Source organism: Mytilus edulis, chromosome 5, assembly GCF_963676685.1.
Source record: "Mytilus edulis chromosome 5, xbMytEdul2.2, whole genome shotgun sequence".
Classification (NCBI taxonomy): domain Eukaryota; kingdom Metazoa; phylum Mollusca; class Bivalvia; order Mytilida; family Mytilidae; genus Mytilus; species Mytilus edulis.
The window spans coordinates 24,705,410-24,712,477 of record NC_092348.1 but is presented as its reverse complement, the minus strand read 5'-3'; positions in this window follow the sequence as shown (position 1 = coordinate 24,712,477).

Sequence of the window (7,068 nt, the reverse complement as noted above, 5' to 3'; positions counted from 1 at the left end):
TTATAGAAAATCCACAGCCTTTAATACAGAGATTTTTGTTATAAAATTTGAAACATAAATTACTCACTTGATTGTCTATAATGTGCTCGTGTTTATTTTTTACATTTTGGCCATATTTATACTTGTCTTAACCAATAACTACATTTATAAACTTGTTTTAAGGAAATCAATGCTAGCACTGCATGTAATAATCCTATATCTATCAGTCATCAAATTGCCAAATATGAGAGTACAAGGATAAAGGCTTTGGATTTTCTATACAAATCTTGATTTATTTGTCACAAAGTCCTCTTTTTCTATTAAATGCAATGGAACAGTACAAAATAATGATTTGCATCAAGTTTCCCCTTGGAATATGTACAAAATGGCCTATCTCTATTATTCATAATATCTGTAGTTTTGATACAATTGAAGTTTGAAAAGTTCGTACAAAAATGGCTACAGAAGGGTACATAAACCTTAAGGATCATTTGAAAAGATATTTCAAATTTTGAAATTGCAAAGTAGAGTAAGAGTTACTAATGCAAATAATTTGTTTCATAGTAAAATCAAAACAAACAGTATTTATGGGACAACATATAAAAAGATACAATCTTGATAAATTTAAAGTCAAACAAGAATATATTGAGACATGTGTTGACGGGTGGTGCGGTCTCTCATGTTCCATGTTGAAAAGAAATTTTGGGTTACTTAGAAAAGGTATCAAATTATTAAAGTATTTCAAAGCCAATAACTTAAATGATGGATTTCAAGAGTAAAAACTTATATTTCATTCATTGTAATAATAGATTAATTGTCAGTCGTCCATGTTGTACTGAATAATACCTCTAAAAATTGGTTTTTAAAGTTTATAAAAATAACAACCAGCAACGCAAGTATTAGATATATATGTTGAGCATTTGTTTTCGCTTTCTTACAATGCGAGCGTTACTGATGAATCTTGTGTAGACGAAACGTGCGTCTGGCGTAATAAATTATAATCCTGGTACCTTTGATAACTACCAACATAAAGTAATTCCCACGCAAAAGCCATGTTGTTTTACTTTGGTATTGGTCTTTTTTGTAACAGGAACATACGGTTACGATATATCACAATATTAACTGCTATCCTGTTAACAATGACAGTATTGGATATATATGCTGAAAGTTGAAGCTTAATAAGATGTTTCTGTAGAATAGTGTCTTTTTATAACTGTGAACATTATAACCAAAGTATCAGGATAGACAATTTTCTTCATCTATGAATGCTGTTGTGAAATAACTTCTCACTTTGATGATAATGTTGTGATTTGGTTTCGAACACGTAATTGCACTTTTCACAAGTATAGTATTGGTGTAATTTCTAAATATGTTGGTAACAGCATAGACATGACAAAAGAGTACCCAGATATTTTTGTCAGTTAATGTCTTGAGTTTTCTTTTCTTTACACTGTTATGCAAGAAACGTGCTGGGTTAAATTTTGTAAGGATTCTTGTTGATTTAGTAGCGGTAACTTGATAAACATGCACTTCATGTAATATAGAATAAAAAAATAAGCTGTGATTTTTCATTAGAGTAATTATCAACTTTCTAAAAATAATTTCTTTTGCCGATAGAAAGGGAATCATAAAATAAGAAAAGTCATGTGAAATATGTTACTCTGAAACAGTACGCACATAAATAGCGCAAAAATCTAAATATATCTTAATCGAGTTTATTATTGATTTTGCGAAGTATAAATCCCGCAAACTTTCATTAAACACTCACAACTGCATTTACCAATAAAGATAAAAAATTTAGCAAAGCTGTAATGAAAATTCGGAATTTTTTTACCCATAAAATGATGAATCAAAATTTGAAAGAAAAAAATACAGGACAAACAAAGGCTATTCAAGATGATTTCGCTGCATTCTTATAATTCCTGACAAAAGGAAGATTTTTTAGTCAAAGAACTCTATCATTTTGCAATACAACTCTCACATTTTCTTTTACATTGAAAAGTGGATCTGTGAAAGAAGTTTTGAATCTCATATGCATGCCATTGTCAAATGATTTAGCGCATTGTTTGTGATTAACCGCCCGTACAAATGTGAACTGATCTAGTCATAACTGTATCAACTTTAAATATTATGATATTGATAAATGCGATTTACTTTTCAATGATTCCAATTAAGTATATTTCATGTTTTTGAATTTGCTTCATATAATTAACTAAGACTACCTGAAGATTAGAATACAGGTGACATTAACGTTTTACAGAATTCAAAAACCGACACCATGAATTACAGGAATAAGGGCACATGCATTACTTACAGACAAACACTCCGGTCATGATCATAGTTACACTATAAACGTTCTTATTGGAACATTTATAGATAAGATTTATTTATTATATACCTTTAAATAAAGGTGTTCGATATGTTCAAATTAAACATGTTTGATAAGAAAATATGTTATAAATCATGGTAATACCGAGGCACTGACTACTGAGCTAGTGATACCTCGGGGTACTAACAGTCAACCAGCAGTAGTATCACATCTGTTCTAGTAAATGAAAACAACTGGTTCAGATCAACATTTTCATTTCAAATTCGACTTACTAGTTATGCGGTACGATTATATTGATAGAGTAGTGACTTTCCTTATCATCTAAAGTATTGATTAGTTGATTGATAATTGCTGGTTTAAATGTGAATGTCGGCAATTTTGGATATATCGTGAATGCCAGTGTTAATTGGTGGAGCAAGCCGCAGAATCCTGAGGGAACCACCGAACTTCGGCAGAAAAACTTGCACTCCTAATCAATTAAGATTAAAATTGAGAATGGAAATGGGGAATGTGCCAAAGAGACAACAACCCGACCATTGAAAAAAACAACAGCAGAAGGTCACCAACAGGTCTTCAATGTAGCGAGAAATTCCCGCACCCAGAGGCGTCCTTCAGCTGGCCCCTAAGAATGGAAAGCTCTTGTCACGTAATAGGTTCAAACTTACAACCTCGATGTGGAAAGATCAATGATAAAGTACATGAATTCCTTAGACCACTCCGCCACCGAAGCCTGAAATTGACAAAAAAATAATACGAATACACGTGATCATGGAAAAAAATAATAAGAAAAGTGGCAGGAAACCCCAAGAGGACAACAAAAATATCTAAAGACGAAAAACACCGAAAAAACAAACAAGTCACAAAACAATACACGGAAAACAAAAGAAAGAGCAACACGAAACCTACCAAATATTGGGTTCTCCTGAAGGGTAAGCAGATCCTGCTAAAAAATGACACCCCTAATGTTGGTCCTGTTTAGCACAATTTCGATGATGAAGCTTTTTCAGAGATTGGATTAGAGGAATAATTTATTGATGTAAGTCAAGGTTCAATGGTGACTTGACTGTATCTGAGTATCATTTATTTCAAATTCAAGTAGATGGATGCGTTGATAAAGTATGAAATAAAATGTAGGCGAGCTACCATAACCTACATAGCAAAGCTAGAGGGTATGTTAGCTTCTTTTTCATTTTTCCTGAACTCTAATGTATGTAGTCTGGCAGGAACATACTGCAACCTAAACGTGTTAAGCAAAAATGTGTATCAGCAAAAACACTACTCCAATTTCTGTCCACTGGTCAAAATCAGGTGTTTTGACAAGTTCGACAACAATTAATTGCGATTGTTACCTTCCGCCAGTGCTTTATGTTTCAGAATTATTATAATTTTGATGTAAATGAACGCATAAAGCAATAAGTTAATAAGTCAGGTCAGCACCACATGGAATCCTTCGACCATTTGTAAGATGTCGTGATTGGGGATCCTTCATTTCTTAATCAAGCTGAATTCTTCGTGTTTTAGGTCATGTTCTCTTTTCTTTATTCGTTAAATAAAATTAAAAATGAAAATGGGGAATGTGTCAAAGAGACAACAACCCGACCATAGAACAAACAGCAGCAGAAGGTCACCAACAGGTCTTCAATGCAGAGAGAAATTCCCGCACCCAGAGGCATCCTTCAGCTGGCCCCCTAAACAAATATATATACTAGTTCAGTGATAATGAACGCCATACTAAACTCCAAAATGTACACAAGAAACTAAAATTAAATAAAAAACAAGACTAACAAAGTCCAGAGGCTCCTGACTTGGGACCGGCGCAAAAATGCGGCGGGGTCAAACATGTTTATGAGATCTCAACCCTCCCCCTATACATCTAGCCAATGTAGAAAAGTAAACGCATAACAATACGCACATTAAAATTAAGTTCAAGAGAAATCCGATTTTGATCTCAGAAGATGTAACCAAAGAAAATAAACAAAATGACCATAATACGTAAATAACAACAGACTACTAGCAGTTAACTGACATGCCAGCTCCAGACTTCAATTTAACTGATTGAAAGATTATGTCATCATCATATGAATATCAGGCACAATCCTTCCCGTTTGGGGTTAAGTATCATACCATCATAACATATACATGATATATGAGAAGAACATAACCCGTGTCATGCCAACAACTGGTTTTTTTTTTTTTTTAATAAATGCGTTTAGTTCTTATATAGTGAATCAATATTAACGCCAAAATATGCAATCTTTTATGACCAGACAACATTTACTGATTTTTCTTTTAATTTTAGCTATCTATTTTTTCTCTATTTATTATTTATTTCTCTCTATTTTACTTAATTCTATAAACACCCATCCAGACCCTTACATATGATTTGCCACTGTCCCAGTCTAAAGATGTTCTGAAGAAAATTCGTAAAGGTTTCCATTGAGAGTCGCCATCACGAATTGTTCGTCCAAAAAAGGTTATATCACAACTCACTAGCTACACAGTTTTGAAGTCCTAGATCCTGAGATAGAAATAGTTGTCTTAATCTGTAATTTTACCAATTGTGTGATTTTAAGTGAGTGTGATTTCACATGGTTGATGTTGCATTCATTGCAAGAGACTTTAACCCTGATGATGAACTAATAATTGGTCTTATTTGTACTTGTTTGGCTTTAAAACTTTTTTGATCTGAGCGTCACTGGTGGGTGTTATGTAGAAGAAACTCGCGTCTGGCGTATTAAATTATAATCCTGGTTCTTTTGATAATTATTTGTAGTTTGTATGATTCCCTCAATGTCGGTAGCATTACCTCGATTTATAAGATCTAATTAACCTGATTATTGATGTCTTCAAAATCATTAACTACGTACCGCATTTAAATGAATACCCCACCGATATATCTGGTATCCAAGTCAAACACTGCATGTCAGACAGGAGTTTTGATATTTTGGTTTCGTTGATATACATTCTTTGATTTTTGTATAATTTTGTATGATTTTTGTATGATCTTTGTTATATTTTTTGTAAAATCAGGTTCAATCCACCATTTTTACATTTGAAATTGCCTGTACCAAGTCAGGAATATGACAGTTGTCCATTCGTTTGATGTGTTTTATCATTTGATTTTACCATTTGATTAGGGACTTTTTGTTTTCAACAGTATTTTTGTGATTTTACTTTTTTGGCATCTTTTAGTTTGATAAGAACTGCATGTGTGGTCTGTAGTGCTGGTAGCTGATCATTAATGGCTCTTCAGAAAAGATCAATCTTTGCTGATGTTTTTTATCAAGTAGTTTAATTCAATTATAGATTAACACAGCTTCTAAATATAATACGGACCAGTGTTATTGAAAGACTTCACTTCAAAATGACTACAATATTTTTAATGTACTACACAAACTATAATAAGACGATGAACCATGGCAGAGAAGTGGGCAGAAAAATCTTCATGAAATTAATGAGATGTACAAAGGCTATATCACTGAAATCACATAATTACAAACTTTTTAAACTATACTGATTAATCTATTTATCTAGAAAAAGAAACGCAACTGTCACATGTGTGTTAGTCAGGTAGACAAGACTTAATCTTGTTAGGAAATGAGATGTTTCAGTTATGCTACAATTGTATATTAAATCTTTTGGTCTTACCAGTGGTTCCTAACAAACTTATTAAATTACCAATACTATCCGCATTGAGGAGGCTGCCTCATGGTACCTAACAAACTTATTAAATTACCAATACTATCCGCATTGAGGAGGCTGGCATCATGGTATCTAACAAACTTATTAAATTACCAATACTATCCGCATTGAAGAGGCTGGCATCATGGTACCTAACAAACTTATTAAATTACCAATACTATCCGCATTGAGGAGGCTGACATCATGGTACCTAACAAACTTATTAAATTACCAATACTATCTGCATTGAGGAGGCTGGCATCATGGTACCTAACAAACTTATTAAATTACCAATACTATCCGCATTGAGGAGGCTGTCATCATGGTACCTAACAAACTTATTAAATTACCAATACTATCCGCATTGAGGAGGCTGTCATCATGGTACCTAACAGTAGCAGAGCATTTCATAGCAAAAGGAAGATTATAACTGTTCATGCAATATTCCAGCAATAACAAGAATGTGTCCAAAGTACACGGATGCCCTACTCTCACTATCATTTTCTATGTTTAGTGGACTGTGTAATTGGGTTAAAAATTCTAATTTGACATTAAAATTAAAAAGATCATATCATAGGGAACATGTATACTAAGTTTCAAGTTGATTGGATTTGAAGTTCATTAAAAACTGATTTAACCAAAAACTTTAATCTGAAGCGGGACAGACAGACAGACGAATGAACAGACGAACGAACGGATGCACAGGCCAGAAAACAAAATGCACCTCTATTATCGTAGGTGGTATCGTAGGTGGGGCATATAAAAAGATATATATCAGGAATCTGATGTACAGTAGTTGTCGTTTGTTTATGTAATATATACGTGTTTCTCGTTTTGTTTATATAGATTAGACCGTTGGTTTTCCCGTTTGAATGGTTTTACACTAGTAATTTTGGGGCCCTTTATAGCTTGTTGTTCGGTGTGAGCCAAGGCTCCGTGTTGAAGGCCGTACTTTAACCTATAATGGTTTACTTTTTAAATTGTTATTTGTATGGAGAGTTGTCTCATTGGCACTCACACCACATCTTCCTATATCTATATTTCTCAATTGAAAGGAAAATAAACTTAAAATAGAAGAC